The following is a 17,887-nucleotide window of genomic DNA, read 5'->3' on the forward strand; positions in this document are numbered from 1 at the left end:
ACTTTGCAAAGCCGTGCACTTTTTCAGGAGCTTGGAAGGATTCTAATATACTATGAGTTTGACTCAACAATTTCCAGCCTCTCTGGTCAAGTATAACAACAGCAAGCAGTTCACCCAGAACCACTGCTGAGCACAGGACTGAAAGGGCAGTGCGCTGCCTCAGAACGGTGGGACACACGGAAGTGCTCCCTCAGAAAGCCTCCAGTGGGAAACTGATTGAGCACCACCCCTGTGCCAGAAATAACTAGGCAAAAGAAGTCACCTTCTTGAATGTTTTTGGGGCAATGCTGAAGGCAAGCATTTATGAAAATCAAACATGAAAGACAGGCTGGCATTGTGCAATAATAAACCTATTTGGAGACTTTTCCAAGCCTGGCAACAAGCATGGTGAGTAAAGCCTTATTTCTTACTGCTCTTGCCATTCGAGCACCATGTATATTGGCTAGTTTCTTAATTCTTCCGTTTCAAGCCTTATGTCTTATGCTCAATTTTTGTCTACATAATTTAATAATTAAATGCTGTAAAGTGAAATGAGATAGTCATTGGAGACTTTTAAAATTAATTATCCTCTTCCACATGAATGTCTGACAGCTTTTAAAACTATTGTCCTGGATTTGTCTGTTCATTTTCTTCCTCACAGCTGACACAGTGCTGTGTTTTCGATTCAGTATGAGAGTAATGTTGGTAACAGAGTGTGATGTTTTAGCTGTTGGTGAGCAGTGCTCACACTGAGTCAGGGATTTTCAGTTTTCCGCTCTGCCAGTGAGCAGATGCACAAGAAGGCAGTGGGAGCATGGCTGGGACAGCTGTCATGGTCTGGCCCATCCATGCCATACGATGTCACACACAGTGTATGAACTGGGGGGAGCTAGCTGGGAGGGGCTGGTTACTGCTCGGGGCTGGGCTGAGCATCCGTCAGCAGGCGGTGAGCAATTGTACTGCACACCACTTGTCCTCTGGGGGTTTTATTTCTCTCTCAGTTTGTTATCCTCCTTCTAATCATTATTATCTTTATTAATAATTATAATTAGCATTATATTTTGCTAACTAATTACTTATTTCCATTATTAAACTCATCTCAGCACATGGTTTTACTTTTTTCTTATTTTTCTCCCATCCCACTGGGGTGAGTAGGAGGTTGGAGCGACTGGCTGCGTGGTACTTAGTGACCAGCTGAAGTTAAACCACAACAGCTATACATTAAGTATCATTTTATTATAGAATCAATTTAACAGATAACATATTTAAACACATCATCAGGAAAAGCTTTCAAAAGTCCAGTTCTAATTCTCAAGTCTGCAGTACTGCAACATGTTCTCATTTACTTCACTGTGCAGTACTGCAACATGTTCTCATTTACTTCACTGTGACATAAATACACCATCTAACCAAATACAACTACTCACTTCAGAAAGAGTTACGTCTACCCTAATCGGAGGTGAATGACTACACAAGGGACAACATTTGCCTACTGAAGCATCACAAACTATTAGCAATACATCAGCTGGACAGCCACAGCTTTTCTGAGTCTACTGAATGCATATAAATCTTCATCTACATGGCTACATATCTAATTACCTGTCTAATTCTCAGATGGAACTCTGAGTTGACTGTTCTCATATCTCCATCTATCTCCTTTTTTTTTGAAAAAAAAAAATTATAGAGTCATTGACTGGTGGAGGTTTGAAGAGACTTAGAGATTATATTGTTCCAACCCTCCTGCCATGGGCAGGGACACCTCCCACCAGACCAGGTTGCTCAAAGCCCCATCCAGCCTGGTCTTGAACACTGCCAGGGTTGCAGCATCAACAACTCATCTCCAATCTCATTTTTCCTGTGGAGAATGTTATGTTTATGCAAAATACAATGTAGTCAAGAAGCATAGCTGTGTGTAAATATAAAAACTGAAAATCCAAGCAACAATTAGAGGATTTCCCATGTCTCATGGGAAAATTGTTAAGAGTATTATTATACTAAAATTATCTCTATTTAATACCTTTACATTATGCTATATAACAGTAACTAATACATAGTGAGGCTGCTCTTATGTCAAATACCAGGGAAATGACTAGCTCATCTGGAATGAAGGCTTCTGCAAGATTCATGGAGTTTAAAGGTCACTGTAGAATACCAGATACTCCTACTGTAACACTGTGGACGAATAAGGGTTATTGAAGAAATTCTATTAATGCTCTCTGTCATAATTATCCTCATAGACTGGTTGGGTCATGTTTTCATTTGTTCTGTTTACTAATCTTATAAACTGGATCACTGGTGGTTTCCATCAGTGACAGGATCACTTAAAGGCTATTCATCTTGCCACAATGCTACAGAGGCGGGAGGCAGCAGTGCAGGCAGCACTGCTAACACAGGCTGGAAGAGCTAATCGCATCCCTTGGTAAGACCAGCTTTGGTTACCTTGCAAGACAACTTTTTGGCAAATACTAGCTCTCTACTGAAAGTGAAAAGTAAAGTGAAAGAGACATTTTAGTGGCAAAAATATATGATTATTATAATTTTATTACCTATAAGTGTCAGTGAAGATTAAAAGTTCCATATATTTCCCTTATGAATCGGTGAGAGCATCCACGTATTGATGACTGCAAAATCATATGGTATCATATGGCCCTACCCATTATGTTTTACTCAACAAGAATTTCTTCAAATCTGACTTCATACAGAAGTAAATACTAATATGAACTTTGAAATAAACAGTAGGCAAGACAAAAATGTTCTTTTAAACTTCCATTTGTACTATTAGCATTACATCCCATAATTATTCATAGTAGGATAAGGTCTTCATAATTTACAAAGAAATTGAAAAATAATCCATCATCAGAGATCACAAAATACAGCTGAAAAAGTGATTAGAACAGTGTAGAAAGTACTTTAATATTAAATATCTGAGGAGTTCCACTGGTACAGTTTATTACAAAAAAATAATAATAATCAAAAAAAGACAGGTGACCTAATTACAGCACCTAAGTATTTGCATTGGGAGAATATACTAAGTACCAACTGGCCTGTTAATCTAGCAAAGAGTTTGCATAAAACAAATCAGCATCTGGAAGCTGACAAGAAATTCAAATGAGAAATAAAGCACATGCTTTCCATCACCCATGACTAGCCATTTGTGCAACTATCCAAAGGGGAATGCGGAAATTCTCCATTTGTTGATGCCAAGATTTAGTGGAACTTCCCCAGAAGATGAATTTTTGTGAAAACACAAGATATCCTGCAGTGATACAAAAGTTACTCTGTTTCATACAGACAGACCAAGTCTGCAATACAGAAAAAGGGAGATAAGGTGCTATAGTCATCCTTTCCTGCTCGTAAATGAAATATATTATGATCAAAGCCAATTGTCTGGCTTTGTAACTAAAGCACTGGGTGGTGACGAGCACTGTGCATGCTGAGCTACTGGTGTCAGCAAATACTCAGTGACATACATGTGCATATATACATACACAAAGAGAGAGAGAGTGTGCCTTCAGACCATGAGGAGTCACACAACTACTGCCGTCCTACCAGAGATAGGTGGACTGAACTTTGCTGGAATAACTCTCTGATTTCTAATTTAGGAAGCTTTCTGTCCTCCACGAGCTGAAAGGACTTAGTCACAGGAAACTGGTGGCAGGAGCTCTCTTCACAAGGGTCACTTTGGGCATCAGTCAGATGGCTGAAGGCAGGCAATACAAATTATGTTCTCTGAATCTGTGCATGGAGCAATAAATACAGTGCTTTGTGTTATTAACTACTTGCCAGTCCCATCCCTGTGGACAGTAAGCTTTCTGGGCAGAAAAACCTTCATATTGAGGTATTTCAGTGGGTTAACCAAGCAGTTCCCCACCTCAGCTAAAATCCAGGAGCTCCTGTGGCCCACAGCTCTCTCCCTGCAACAGCAGCCTCACTCTGGCCACAGAAGTAGCATGGGCTTCTTGCAAAGGGACAAGGGAAGAAGAAAAGGAAATAAAAACAAGTTATAGCCTAAATGTTACACTGGTGTCACAGTGTGCAAGCTTAAAAATGTCACCCCTTTAGCAACGGATAAGAAAGTTACTGGATGTGTTAATTTAGCTAGCATTGGTGCTGTTGCTAATCTATGCCTATGGTGGCTGAGTGTCAAGAAATGTAACTATGCTTAAATATCAACCAAAAACTAAAAGTTAAAAAAATTCTTTTCTTATTACTAATTGTAAATCTGGTACACAAGGTTTAGCCTTGGATTTGCACCAGTTTTGAAAACACAAAAGTAAACCTATGCAAACAAGTTCACTGATGTCCTTGTCTCTCAGCTCCTCCATTGGACACAATCTCCATGAAGCAAAAACATGGAAAACCCTGTCAGCAGCTCCCATGTAGGCAGTTGATGAACAAAGTAAGTTACCAACCCCCCTGTGACTGTCCTAAGTGACAGCTTAACTTCAAGAAAAGCAGTGAGGCCTTTCCTGCCCTGGCCAGGGCAGAGGACAAGCTGCGTGTCAGGGACAAACTGCACAGCACCATCTGCACTTCACCATCAGTGAAGGGATGCTCTTCAAAGGAGGACTGAATTTGGGGCTGCCCTTAGTGGGCCACAGACCAAACAGTGCCATTTATCCTCTGCTTCATATGTAGATTTCCTTTTGCCTGCACCTGAGCGAATTTAGGGAATTGAAACTGGGGGCCAGATTTATAGGACGCACTTGAAATTACCAGCTGGGCAGGCAGCTGGGGTAAGGGCACCTAAAGAGTACAGCAGTTTGCCTCTTGCTTTAAACTTGGAATAATCAGTCACATCATTTTGGAAGATGTTTTAGCGAATTCTACTCAATTCCTGTAAATACATTTATCTGCTTAAATATTTTTTCCAATCTGATTTCTGTTTAAGTACTATTTCTGCATAGTTTCATATAAATAATTTTATTTCTTTTTACTAAACAATACAGATGAAGAAAAACCAAACCAGTACCATTAGTATCCTGTTTCAGCATACTTCTCTTAATTCTTTCATAATGAAAAAAACATTAATTGGGTAACTAATTTATTATCCCACTCCCTTCTGGCTTTTAAAGGCACAGGAAAGTTTAAATGCTAAATAAGCCATCTTCAAAAGACACTGAATTACAAAAGCAGAGATTGCATTTTATCTCTGGAAAAGAAATGCAGGATACCAAGTGCACAATGTTTTGCTTTCTTTCAAATTGATAAACAGCTTCAATATTTTCAAAGTACTCCTAGTGGAGTATACTATACTATACAGAAGTATACTATGATTATGTAGAAGATTCTAACAGGACATCATTGATTATGCCACCCTTCTGCAAAGAATAACCTGAAATGCATTTTCTAAAGCAATTCCTAAAAAGCGTACCAGTCAGTAAAGAGAACATTCCAACATTTGCCAAACTCCTGCTGATGTGCTGGGGTTTTAGTTTCTTTATGGATTAACAGAACGTATAATCACAGCAGAATAACCACAGCTGTGTCTCCCCTGGGGTGTGACCAGCAATTAGTCTGTACAAGGATCCTGGATAACACTGCAGACACACAGAGCAGAAAGCAGGACCATCATTTTCAGCACAACTCAACACAACATGCTTGGTTTCTCTGTCATGTTTGCAATGAGTACCTATGTGCTGGAACTGCAATCTCTCTTCAGAAAAACCCACACAATCTCTGAATATTAATGAATTTGCCCTAAGGTCTTACAGAGTAAACAAACACCAGTTAATGTCTTGCTATGATTAAATATTCCTGCTGTAGGCACTTGTGCAGCTAATATTGCCCCACAGCTGCTTCCTCTAAAGGAAGCTGTGAGAGATTTTTATTTTAAATATACCATAGATGAATGCCCAGATTTGATGAAGAAAACAAAGTCACGAGTCAGTTAAAAATCTGAAAATCAACAATGAAATAAATCTTCATTATAGTACTAGTGCAAAAAGCTCCTCCATGGTAATATCTAAGCCAAAGCAACAAAAATACCCTCAGAAATAACCTACATCTTCCCATAGAAACTTAAAATACTTAAGCCTTGAAAGCTGTCCTCAGGTGCAACTCACAGAGCCTGAGCTGCCCCTTTGAAGCAAGTCTCTCAAGGGAAAACAAAACTGCAGGTGGAAACTCTTCTTATGTTTCATCTTAAGTAACTGTCAAAGCTAGTGGACATCATGAAATTAAGAATTTCAGGAGCACTGTCTCGTTAACTTGGCTATATTATGCTTCTCATTTTACACGGGTCCCTCCCAGGATAGATTAACTCTTAGCAGCCCAAGCAGTAACTCAATCCAACCGGTCTTAGAGCCAGACTGGAATTGACAGCATCAATTCTCAAAATCATTTACCACTGTCAGCACTTTGCCTGCACAGACACTTTGACAGCTTTAGCTTTCTTTCTGCTTCAGCTGTGTACTTGAGTGTAGAAGAAACTCTCTCTACCATGTGTAATAGTTTCACAGGAAATGCACGAGTTGATAAACCATTATTTAACAGGCAAGAAATTTCAGTGATAATAATGGATTTATGAAAAACTTAGCTGTCAACAACCAAACCTGGCACCAGGCTGGAAGTGCTTACTACTGTAAGAGGATTTTTTGCAGTATGTGGATGGATTCATGAGTGCTGCGGCCTCATCACAGAAATTCTGATACTTCTTTTATCAGAGAAATATGTTAGTATCAAGTAGCGCAACATTTATTTTACAAACTCTAAAGAAAACCAAATGCCATTTTTCTAATTAACAAGTCCAGATTTCAAAAAAAACCCCCAAACTTCCAAACTTCTCTCTTGACAGTAACTCATGAGATTTCTGCTCAACTTTTTAAACAAGAGACAAAACTCACAGCACATCTAGGACTGTTGTGATGAAACATAATGAAAGGAGCTTAATTATTAATTTTTTGATAGTGCAGGTAGGTGGGAAAGAATTATCCCTTTCAGAAGCATTAAATTGTAATACTCTCATTTTCCTATTTAGTTCTACCTCAGGCAAAAGCACAGAGGAAGAAACAGGAAAGAAGTAATGCAGCCTCCTCTTTACTGCCCTAGCAGTCACCATTACCGGATTTAAAAGCAAGTGCAAGCTTAAAAAGAAAACCACACGATTTTGATTAATTCATGTCACTTTTTCCCTGAGTAAATCTGTCAGTCTAACCTAAGAAATGAACTTTCAAGTCTTTAGCCCCCAGTTGTAGAAATACTGCACTGGTTTCCGCATGCACACCTTGGAGGTGCTCAATTGCAGAATGCTAGAGTGAAAGGATGTGCTGTTTCCCACATCTGAATGACCCAAAGTCTGTATTTTTCTCAAGGTGCATCAGGAATGTGAATTGCAGCCCACAGCAAAGACAGAGCCAGCACAATTAAACAAGGTTTAACACGTGCAGCCAATACCGCCAGTTTCGTTTGGGGTTAGCTGTAGTTTCCAAGAGATTTTGAAGGTGGGATACCATGGGCACCATGGTAATACAATCTCCATGTTGGGGAGGCATCAATAAACACTGCAAGGTCAGGCCTCAAGAGAAATTACTACAGTCAGCTTTGGAGGATCAGAGAGGGCAGGCGCTTTGGACATGTGGCATGGCATTAGAGGAGCAGCTTGTCCCTAAAAGACCTTTTCAAACTTTGTCTTGGGTGAAACCTCAGCTACACATCACTGTAACAAGATGTACATATATGTGATAATTGATACATTTAAGTCACATTTTCCCCCTTACATTATAGCAATTGTATGAAATGCTCTAGGCTAGAAGCTGCTGAATCAGGAAATGGATCAGAAGCTAACTAAAATGCCTTTCTAGTTATTGATTCCTGCTCTCTGTTTCATGTCAGTTTCCTAGAATCCATCCAACACAAGCACGAAAGGGTAATGAGTTTCTGAACCCACACACTAATAGTGCACACTGCATCAAAGCTTTCAGTAATTGCCTGGATGCTGCTTCCCAGCAGTACTAAACAACTTAAATATAATTAGCTGGAAGCCCTATGGGCTTCATTTCCCCACTGGAACACCTCTTACACTAATCCATTTATCAGGCTGACAGATGACTGAATCACTGGCGCTATGGACCCATTCTACTAACAACATTTCTCAAGCCCAGATTCTGGTTTGTGCTTTATTTGGTACATTTTTGCAAAGGAAAAACCGGTGTTAAGAGTGGGGAGAAAATCAGACACATAACTCATTTCTCTCTACCCAGTACTTACCAATGTTATTTGTTTGATTAGACCACTAAGTATAAAATGCTGGAGCTATCAGGCAGATTGATGAAAATTAAAATTATGATGAATGAAAATTTAATGTATGCAATATAAGATGCCAAAAATAATAAGGAAACACAAAAACACTGAAAAAGATTTTTGGAAGTTTTCCAGCCATTCTGAAGTTTCAAGAGAAATTTGCATAAGAGGACAATTTTCAGCGTATTCTCCTGAGGATGGCCTGACTACAGCTGTCAAGCTAAAATTTCTTCATTCTGCTTACTTCTTGTACAACTTTCTGAATAGGTGAGAAAAGAAGTTTTAAATCTGAGTTATACTGAATAGACATGAACTGAACATCATGCTGCCACAAATCTATGCACTTTGTGCATTCTCAGCCTCATCAAGACGTTAAAGACTTCTCATAAAAGTACAAAAACAATTTACTTAATTTCTTAGGCAGAATTTTCTAATGTCGTATTGAAACACATTTTATCCCCATGACTTTTATTTCCAGACAGATTTCAATAAATCAGCCTCTGCAGAGGCTGAAATTATGGGAAGCCAAGGTCTTCCAAAACGTGCCACGCAGTGGAAATTAAGTAACTGTAAAAATGCTAAATTCTCATCAAATAATTTTAAATTATGAAAAAAAAAATCACTCTAGGATGCAATATGCTTATGCTTCCTTTCTAAGAAGTTATGGGACAGGAAACAGAAAGTGACAAAACTAGCAATCACCAGTAAGAAAGAGGGTTTTAAAAGGGGTCCTTCTTGTAGATCCATTATAATGTAGTCAGTAATCCACATTCTGGCTTGAAATCACAGGATCTAGCTAGAGTAGTAGCATTGTTTCATCTGTTTATTTCCTCTGGATGTTCTCATCATGGACACAGAAAATACTGATGTTCAAAAACAATAAAACAAGAAACTTGTACTTCTTGTACTCTACATGAGCTTAAAAAATATGCTTGTATAAAGCCAACAGCCAACATTCAGAAATTCACTCAAAAGCTGTACCACGCAGACATCAGTATGAATTCAAAGAGTGAATAGAAGGCCTATACCTGGACTTTTAACAGTGAAATAGGTAAGTAAAATAAAATCAGTGATGTAAACTGACTTAGCTGGTGAATCAAGCAGCAGCAGCAGCAGGATGAGATACAGCCAGCAGTTCTTGGGAGCAGCACCAACCACCTCAGAAAAAGGACAAAAAGAACAGCAGCTACTTGGACATTACTTGATTTTCAAAACTGCAACCACAGGTCTTTACACCACCCGGTAAAGTACTGAGCAGCTTATTAAACACTGAGCTGTTTGAGATTTCTTCATGTGAACTCCAGAGCAGAAATCTCAGTTTCACATGCACTCTCCACCCACTCATTCCCTGCGGCCTGAAACTGGAAAACTCATCCCAGAGACACTGACACTCACATCAGCCAGTCAACTTGCCTGTCACTCAAAGACAGCCTCTTCCTCTCCAGTCTCATCTTTGTTTAGTGTATTTTCTACTCCCACAAAGGGCAGACAGTATCCTGAGCAAGGGTTGCCCCAAACCATATGAACCTCAACACTTGTCAGTCACACTTTCACATGAAATGCAGAATTTCACACTCCTGTTAACACATACTCCTTTGAAATGCAGTGGTATTGAGCAGAGCAAACATCAGATCTAATCAAAAGAACATTCTGCAGTAAAAAATGTCAAAAAATCTTCTCCTGCTTTTAGTTATCTTCAATAAAACAGATCATGGTCCTGAATTTCCTAACTAGGAAGCAATCTTTGCCAGGCAAAGAACGAAACATTGCCTTCATTTGTGTGCTTTATGAAGAAATTTGCTATATTGTTAGTGAAGATGAATTTCTTGGGTACTAGCTCTGAGACAATGTTTAAACTCTTGAGCTGAACAGTACCTCTTTAAAGTACTGTCAAAATTATTATATATACAGATTCTTCCCTGTAAATCAGGGGCTAATGTACAGCAACTTTATATTTAAATAGCTTCACTGAATTCTCAAGGTCTTTTAATAGAAGCAGCAAAGAAGAGTTTGAGGACAAGAGAGGAATCATCCAAGAATGAAGCAGCTGGAGCCACAGTCCACTAATACCCTTACTTTGTATGGTAAGAAGTGTACACTTGGAAGGACATGGCACATTAAGCAGTCAAATGCAAAAATGAAGAGTGTTTTAGGAGTGCAAATAAATGCCTGTTCTAAAAAGCATGACAGAAATGACCTAACACATTGATCTACAAAAAGAGCACCCTTTTAAATATGCATTTCAAAAATGATTTTTATATTCAGCAATTACTGTCTTCAGCATTAGAAAGATAATGAATTTTACTGAAAGACGACTTCTGTGCAATCTCCATTTTTGGACTCCTGACTAGACCAAAACTAAATAGCCATAACTAACCCTAAAGCTGGCCCTGCTTTGACCTGGGTGTTGGACCTTCTGAAGTCCTGAATTGTCATAGGATCCTATGGTAAGAATCATTCCATACTAAAATTACATATGCATGTTGTGCTATTTACATAGAAAATAGGGAGTTTAATAAAAAACACCAGGGCATAAACTTGCATATTGAATCCAGACAGATCCAAGGTCTTAAAGATACCAAATGTGAGGCATTCCTTCTGATCATATAAAGCTTATGATGGTTAAGCAACTACAATAAAGCTAAAACTGATGATTAAAGGTACAGAATGCTTTTGTTACACTTTAGACTCTCTTTCAACATTACCTTCTCCTTTTACCTAGATCATTGTAAAGATATAGGAGTAAAAACTATTTATATTAAATTGAATTACCGTTTAATGGTATGTATGTGAATTTTAATCTACCCACAATTAAAATGCAGGACACATTAGTAGGTTATACTGTCTGGATATGAAAAATGCAGCTGAGAATACTGGCTACATTCTATAGAAAAACACTAAATATAAAAAAAGAGCAGGAGCATGAAAGCATCTGCAGTACACATCGCTGTGAAAAACCTGAGCATTTCAAAAGACATGGATGAAATAACCTGTCAGAGAACATCACACAGACTTGGTGTAAAGAGCACTGGTCTGAGGAACCCAGTCCTTGGACTTGGTCAGTAACACAGGTAATTTCAACATATTCAAGCTTTTTAATAAAATATTTTAATAGTCAGCAGCAGAAGTGAAATTTCAGTGAAAAAACCCTTCAAAATTACCATCTGCATCTTATAGGAAATACCTTCAATATATTTTGGTTCTGTTGATTTGTTATTCTAATTAACCTGGTGGTGAATAGTAGCTGTCTCATCATTATATGCCATTTAGGAGTAAATGAGTATCCACACCTCTACACTGAGACAAAATTCACCTCTTTTGATAGCATAAATGACAATTTTGACCAGTATATACATATATTAGAAAAGCTTGTTTATGTAAAAAGATTAGGAAAAATTCCTTTAATTAATTCAATAAAGGATTATCTCAACATACCTATATTGTGTGTTTTAATGCAATTCTGACAACATAAATAGTAGCATCTATCCATCTTTGGTTTATTTCAAGAAAGAAAATTCTGTGGGCTTCAAGTAATTTCTAAGGTCACAAATTTATAAGGATTCTTTAGACTCGTTCATTGAAGGGACACACAGAAAGCATACTCAGTATCTTAGCATTAGCAAACAGTTATCCAAGTTTTTGAATATCCAATATTCAGTCAATACTTCATTCTACTTCATGGTATGTTCGCATATAGTAAAGTTCCTAAAGTATTTTCCAAAGCCATGATGAAAAATATCAGCATCAAATTTCAAAACTCAGATCACACAACAAAACAAAACAAATGCAAAACCACACCAAATTCTGAGAGTTCAACCAATTAGTTAGTTGAGGAGGTAGAAGGACTTCTGAAATGCAGAAAACTGCAAAGCTAAGTTGCTTTCCTTCTCCCTGAAGATTCCTCAGCCTTGTTACTCCAGCATTAGGCTCCAAAGGCACTGATCCTGCTGCTGCAAACATCATTTCTTGAAAACTTTCAGGGACCTTACAAGGTCATGAAAGTGGAAAGGGGAAAAGGCTTTTATTACTTCCATCAAAGTGAAGTATCCCACAGCATTTAATGCTTACCTGTGCGTCAATTTTATTAAATAAGTACATTTAGGTCTGTTCAATTAATAGGTGGTCTGTTTCTTGAAATGTTAACTAATAAATTAAGAACACCTCAAAGTCATACAGATCAGGACAATAATTCAAATTGCAATGCAGACTGTTCATATTTGTACATATACATGCATGCCCTAATACAGCACTACACCTCCATGTACATTTTATATCAACAAATTTTATGCAGACTGTATGTGATATTACTTTTAGTCAGCATTAAAAGGTGACTTTTCCCAGGGTCTCAGAAGTACAATTGCCATTGACTTCAAAACAAAAGGGAAGAGGCCTGCAGTTCTGGAAACCCATCAGCCTTTTCATCTTGCAAGCTAAACTCTCCTTCTGCAAATTGAAAAAAACTATGAAGAATGAGAACAAATATTTGCACAGGAAGATAGCTAGTTTTATTTGCTGTATTAAATGAAAAAGATCCTTTTTATATCATGACAGAACATGCCAGGGATGTTCATGCCACTTAACTTTAATTCAAATTTATGTATATGGATGCTGATGCCTAAAGCTGGGTATGAATATTCAGTCTTCATTATAATAAGTGGTTTCCTTGTGTTACACTAGCAGGAAAAGAAGGACTGATAGCAAAAGACTCATTGAAGTAAAATAATAATTATAGCAATGATAGAAGCAACAAGAAAAAGATCATTAAGAGACCTTTTGCATCTCAGTTTACAGATTTTGTTTACATTAAAGTGCTTTAGTGAGATGCAAAGGTGTTAAGTCATTTCTTGCTCTGGCCTTTGAAATTATTTAGGAAAATTCTGCAGCATAAGCCTAGGGGCTTAGAAGCTTGGCTTAGAAATTCTGGGAGACAGGTATTAAAAAGTTAATTTTCATCAGGGTACATCTAGCTATATTCTGCATTCTATTCACTACAGTGTGCAATTTCAGTCCGTCATTATGCTTCTTCACTAGAGTAGCATTATTCCCTTGTTCCTCGTAATCACTTTTCCCTTACATTCCTGCTGAACATGGCCGTCCCTCAGTGTCTGTGGAATATCTGCTCATGTCCAAATGACTCTTATTAAAAGAGTTCAGAGAGTTAGTGTTAAAAAGTGTTCAAGCTAAGCTAGATTACAGTGCATGAATCAGGTTAGAGTGACTACACGATCAACCAAATCTCATGGGAGCAACACTGAACAGTTCTTAACAGTGGGGGACAGGAGCCTATTCAGCCAGTTCAGCTGCTGTCAGAATAAAATGTGGGAGACAAAGAAATGCTTTCGCTCTTAGCTTTTCTTCCTTTCTTTGCTTTTCCCAGCATCTAGGATCCTGAAATTTTTACTCTTGGATTCAGGCTACCAAGTTTCCTCAAAACAATTTTTCTCCGTGTTCAGGCTTGTAAGGCACATCCACATGGTAGCTAAAAAAACCCACCCAAACTAAACGTGCCCCACTACCCTCCCGCCGACACCACCTCAGTAAACCAGCAATGAGTTTAAACACAGTCATCCTGGCGTCCTCAGTTCACCTTCTTATTGCACCTCCAGTTGCTGCAGCACAGATGGGATGCAACATCTCCCACTGTTTGGGGACTGCCCCTAAAGGTGAGCCATATGTTTTGCAATACCTAGAAACAGCAGGATAAGATAAGGAAATCTCTGCAGCCTTAAGGCAGAGTTGCTTTGATTTCACTGCTTTGTGCCCTGCCCCCTCCCCACCCCCTCTTTTTTTTTTTTTTCGAGAGCTTTTGTAATTTAATTTATCTGGGTTAAGCCTACAGAAAAAAAATATAATCCATGCAAATACTGTGTGTGCATGTGTGTATGTATGTGTGTCATGCTTCAGAAATCTCCTGTGTTATCTGTCTGTGTAACATTTTACCTTTCACTAGACAAATATATTTTTAAACAGTGTGGAATCAAAACAACATTCTCAGCATTCAAGACATTCTGTCATAACTGCCCATTTGTTGCCCTCTAGGTTTCTCTCAGCTGGCAAATTTCCCATTTAAGGAATTATCAGATTCATCTGCTTAGACAAGGCTGCAAAATAGAATGAAAAGCTGGATTATTCTAGAGAACTCATATTTTTCTTTCAGGGCAGAAATACCAGTGCATGCAAGCTGAACATTAACAGCAAATGGAACCAATCTCTCAGACTTCACAGTTCTACTACCCCCCAGTACTCTGTGAAATCTAATTTAGATTAAGATGCTACAATATTTATTTTACTTTTATTCTTTACTTCTTTAAATATGTTTACTGCCACTTATTATGCTAACCTGTTCTGGAGCCTTAAATATTATGCTCATATATGATGTTTATTTTTAAACTGTAGTTCTTCTAGTAAGCATCTAGTGCATCCTGCTGCTTCTATGTGATTTGTCATAAAGATCTACCAATTGCCTTCCTACCATTTTCCCTACAGCATATTTTTTGCAGGGTGAAAGTGTAAAAAAAAAAAGGGGGGAGAAATAGAAAAATCAATAAACTGACAGCAAGATGGCTCAGGATTTACTTGAGTGATGGAGTAGCTCTCATGACAGGAGCTGCGCTGTGAAACCATGCTTGTGTTTCTGGGCCGGCTGGCTGCAGCGCCAGGGTTTCTGGAGGGATATGCCATGGTTCTTAGTGCTGTAACATACTAAAACTCCACACAACCCCTTTGCACTGACATGTGAAATACTACTCTTTGCCCCCTAGGTAGCAATAAAACTGTGGTACAATCTGGAGAAATGTATCAACACCAACCTTGCTTAGTGAGCAGGTTGGTTTTGTTTTCCTAACACAGATGAGTGAACTAACAAAAACTCCATCAAATTCCGGGAAGGGTTTCATGTGCTAAGTGCGTACACAGGTGTAGGTGCACCAAATTAAGCAGAAGATGAATATTAGAGAAATCCTAAGTGATTCTAAAGTAATTAACATACCTGCAAACTCATTACTGAGCCAGAACTGCTTTATGGAGTCTACTGCCATCCAGTATTGATGCTACACCACTATCTTATGATGTCCGCCCAAGTAAAAGTCTATTTTTAGGTGCTATATTATTTTAGCACAGTGATTAATCAATTTCTTTTTAGAGCATCCTCTGAGAGCTTAAAAATTCATGATTCACATTATTAGTATTCTGTACAGCTTTCCATATTCTCTGAGTGGTATGATTAAATTTATCTGTGGTTGCTAATGGTCACAATATGAAATACAAAAGTCACCATTCCACACACACCCAAAGGGTGTCCTTAAAACATGCTGTGAATCCCAAACAAAGAGGGCTGCAAGTGACAAATCCTTTCTCTTAATTCTTACAGGCTATACACTGTTTGTGCAAAAGGCAGATAGGTTGGACTTGTGATGTAATACTGCAAATGGAACAAATAAACTCCATTATATCTGTCACATTTTGAGGCTGGAAATTAGTCCATAAACTCAGTTGAGTTCAGATCCTACTGACTCACATTTTACAAGGTAAGAACTCATCCAAGCTTTGATGTGATGATATAAAGAATACCCAAAAGCATGATGAACTTGGAAAAATGTTGCAGTTCATCATGAAATTGAAAAGATTATATACTAGGCTTGAAGAATCTTGATACTGCCTTATTTATTTAGACCACATGTTCTAGTAGTCGAGGCTTGGTCATCAAAAAGTAGTGAGAACTACACTTTGGCATTTGGGCATAAAGCATTAAAAATTTATCAAGGAAATCAAAGTGATTGTCTAACAAGATTGAATCCATTATCCATAGAAATTGCCAGACACACACAGACCTATAAAGACATTTTGCATTCACTGAATGTAGCAAAATATAATAGCACAGTCTGATTAAAAGCCAAGAGCTAAATAGTGAACCATCCAAAATAACAATTCTTTCTTAAACCTGACATCATGCACCAAATAATTGTGAGATACACTGTCGATACAAGCAGAGCAATATAGCCCAGTATCTATCATTAAATAAGACTATTACAAGGTTCTAGCAATATACACCATGGCTGATATCTGTGTAATTTTCTGTTTTGTGCACTGCAACGTATACTCTGTATTGCAATGAATACTCTGGAAGAACAAAAGTTCTTAATTACCCAAAAGTTAAATGATCTGTTGGTGTTGTTGTCCTTTATTATTTCTGTGAGCTGCTGAGCTGTTCAGAACTATGTAACTCTTTGTTTCAAAGGAGGCACTGGTATGACTTTTCAGAAACACCACATTAAAAATAAACCATCATAAAAATAGCACTGTATTGACTCTGTGACCCCAAAAATGTACTCTAGACTGTCACTACCATTAAAGGCAATGAATCTGTTCTAATTAATGGGTGATCAGCTTTTTGGTACGGGAATTCCTCCATCAACACATTTCCCTACCTTCCTATGAAAAGGGTGCTTAAATATTATCACCAGATGACAATGCAGACCCACCACAGGGCTAGTGAAAGGGCACCTTATTATGAGTCTGCTGACAGATGCAAACATTCTAACAAATTCTGTAAAGAAGAAGCATGCCATTAATTTCAATATTTATTACTTTTCATGAAAGATAAGTGACTCAATATTGGGACGGGCTTTACAAGGCAAATATTTCAACTCTCTCCAGTGCTTTTTTGCTTTGTGATGTGTCTGCCTATTATGAGACTAAGTTATTCCAAAGAACAAATTAAGCAGCAAGACATGACAAGCAGTGCATTTGTATGCAATTTGCTTACCACCTGAGGCATGCCAACAGCTCAAGGCCAAAGGCTGAGCAACCCCAGCCATTCAATAAGTGCCATAATAATCAAACTGAATGCACAGCACTGGGGGAGTTATTTCCAGTACAGTATGGAATTTATACACAGGACCAAGTGTGTCTCTGCACTTAGTGACTGTTATTAAAGAAATTATACCACTGAGAAACTTATTCTAACTGTTGTTCTGAAAATACTATTCAATACAAATGAAATGTAGAGCTTTATGTATCTTGCTCTACAACCAGACAGTGCTTGTGAAATGATGAAATTACACCCTGGACTGTGGGTCCAGTATCAGTTCAAAAATATCCAGGCAGACCATATTTATCCATTTTTCCATGTATAAATATTAAAGGACACGACAGCACAGGGCAGGGCAGAAAATCAGCCACTCTAGAGATTTAGCAGTCTGCGCTACCCTGATCATGTACCAATTAATTAAGGTCTAGCTGTGGAAGCAACAAAGAATTAATTTAAAATAATTTCTTTTTTCTAACATCACTACCTCATCTCATTCTGAAGAGACTGTGCACAGACATAGGCTGTGCTAATTTATTTTGCTGCTCCAGCTTTAACGAGTAAAACAATGACATTATTTAGGTTCCTGATCCATTTGCCAGTCACAGTAAAGTTCATCTCTTAAATAAACACTGAGGCAAGCTGGCTTTAATTTGTACTCGCATACCAACAATTGATTTTTCCCATAAACTCACTCTCTTTTCCCTCTGCCTTGTGACTACAGTCTGATCTGATTTAACCCTGGTGCAGAGAGCTGCCTTCCATCTACATTCCTAAAACCACCAAAGAATTAACACAACTGAGAAAAAAAGATGTGAAGATCTACTAATGAGGTGGAAAGACTGGGCAATAAACTGTTTT

General features: G+C 38.1%; 1 protein-coding gene across 3 annotated transcripts in view; it reads right to left on the bottom strand.

The window, feature by feature from the left end:
* The window catches only part of TBL1X (transducin beta like 1 X-linked), a 136,832-nt gene that overhangs the window by 87,576 nt on the left and 31,369 nt on the right, over positions 1 to 17,887 (bottom strand). The gene's annotated exons all lie outside the window — the stretch shown is intronic.

The sequence above is a fragment of the Parus major genome, chromosome 1, assembly GCF_001522545.3.
Source record: "Parus major isolate Abel chromosome 1, Parus_major1.1, whole genome shotgun sequence".
NCBI classification, from domain to species: Eukaryota; Metazoa; Chordata; class Aves; order Passeriformes; family Paridae; genus Parus; species Parus major.